Source organism: Echinops telfairi, unplaced genomic scaffold (genome assembly GCF_000313985.2).
Source record: "Echinops telfairi isolate 266 unplaced genomic scaffold, ASM31398v2 ScPeMD7_12;HRSCAF=54, whole genome shotgun sequence".
Classification (NCBI taxonomy): domain Eukaryota; kingdom Metazoa; phylum Chordata; class Mammalia; order Afrosoricida; family Tenrecidae; genus Echinops; species Echinops telfairi.
Genome location: NW_022103909.1, coordinates 5,527,602 through 5,529,825, shown reverse-complemented (window position 1 = coordinate 5,529,825; position 2,224 = coordinate 5,527,602).

The following is a 2,224-nucleotide window of genomic DNA, read 5'->3' as shown; positions in this document are numbered from 1 at the left end:
ATAGTAGTACTCTACAAGTGAGTGTTTAGAAAGACATGCAGGCTGAAGAGGTGTGGGATGGAGAGTGGGAATATACCATGAATACATAGAGATAGATGTGTGTGTGTGTATATATATATATATATATTTACATAATTTCATGTCAATTTGATATAGGGGTGTAGGGGTGGAGTGTAGCCTGCCAATCAGGTTGCAGCCTGATGGTACCTCCTGTGCATGTGGCCTTTTCATTAGGAGGGTCCTAGAAGCCTCCCCCACTCTCTCTGCTTTTACCTTCCTGTTGGTGAGCCACACGCTGAGTCCTGTGATGCTTCCACCGCCATTGGATTCACAAGACGTTTTACCCACCAGCCTGTGATCTTCCTGCATTTTGCCTGATTGCATGTGGTGGCATGAGTCTGAAGAGGAACTTCTGGGCTAGTATTGGACTTATTGACTGGGCTGGGATTTTTCCTGATATACAGTTACTTCTTGATATAAAGCTCTTTCTTAAACATGTATGAGGGTCACTGGATTTGTTTCTCTAGTCAACCTAACTTAACACAGCTATATAGATAGACAGAGATGCAAATATATTTGACAGAAGATATTTATGTGTGTGTATGTGGTGGGCTATTTACCTTTGCTGCAATATAGCCTTAATAGTGGGCCATACGCAGGCAAAGTAATGAATACATCTCCAAAAAACTCAAACACAATATCATCAAGTTGATTCCAACTCTTAGTGACCCTATAGAAAGGGTAGAAATGTTCCTGTGGGTTTATGAAACTATAACTCTTTTTAGGAGTAGAAAACCTCATCTTTCCACTGAGGCACAGCTGGTGGTTTTGAACCACTGAGTTTATAGTTAGCACCCCGCCCCCCACCTCCAATGTGTAACCCATAACACCAGACGCCTTAGACATAACCAAACTCCTCGAGGGGATGAATCGCTGGGTCTGGAGGATCAGGACCATAGTCTTGATGTAACAAAGACAACGTTCTACATCTGGAAGCAACTAGGGTCAAGAATAGAAGTGGCAAATGTGACTCAAATTACTCAACTGGTTGACTCTACTAAGGATTTTTAGATCAATAGATATTCAAGAGTTTAATTTTAAGTATATATTTGCAGAATACACACACACACACACACACACACACACAAAACCAGAGGTGGAGTTTTAGAGCACTGTGATGCCATGAAGTTTATAAAAGTACTCTTTTGTTTCCTGTGTCAAAATCATGTCAAATCATGGTATGCACATTGACATCGATGGATAGGTTTATACTGACAAGGACTTAGAAGGAATTATAAGTCTTTCGATGCAAATGTATACTCATTTTTTCATTTTACCTTCTCACTTTATAAATACATATGCAGACAGGGTAGGAAGATTTGCACTCATAAACAGGTATATACATTCCAATATTTTTCTTGTTGTAGCCTATGTATTTCTTAAAGATATTTTGTAATTGATATTTTTTTAAAAAATAAGGACCCCTGGAGGAATAATGGGTTGCACATTTAGCTGCTAATTGAAAGGTCAGTGGTTGGAACTCATCCATTTGTCTGTGAGAGAAAGTTCGGTCTGTCTGCTTCCATAAAGATTTGAAGTCTAGACACCCAAAGGGGAGGCTTTACTCTATCCTCGAGGATTGAAACGAATCAGAATTGACTCAATGGCATTGGACTATTTTAAAAAATACTACCAACCCCAAATACATAAAATGCCGATAGATTGGGACTAAACAGAAAGAAACCACTCTCCCCCCACCCCCAACACACACCCATTAACCTTAGAACATTTACTTTAGAAAACTTATCATTGTCAATTCTCTTTCTGCAGCTGTGAGATGTTTGCAAATCTTAATTTAAAAAAATTAGATAAGACTGTTGTGATTTCTACAACTCAGGAGTCTTATCTGCAAGCACCTGTGCCAGCCTTCCTGGAGGGCAGGAGTCCAAATGACAACTGAGGCCAGCCCTGGTCCCAGTGCAAACCCCTGCTGTCAGGACGATATGGAATGCCCCATTGACTAAGCCCTCTCTCAGTCAACTGGCTACCACAATCGCCAGGCCAGTTGAAGATAAACTCTCTGTGTGACAAATGGTGCTGTCCTCCTGGGGACTAGCTGTCCTGTATCTCAGAAACACAGGAAATGGGTTGCCTCTGCTTGGCGCTATTAAAGGGTCCGATTTCCTTCTGTTTTGGCCACCACTGTAGTGTATGTCCTGTGATA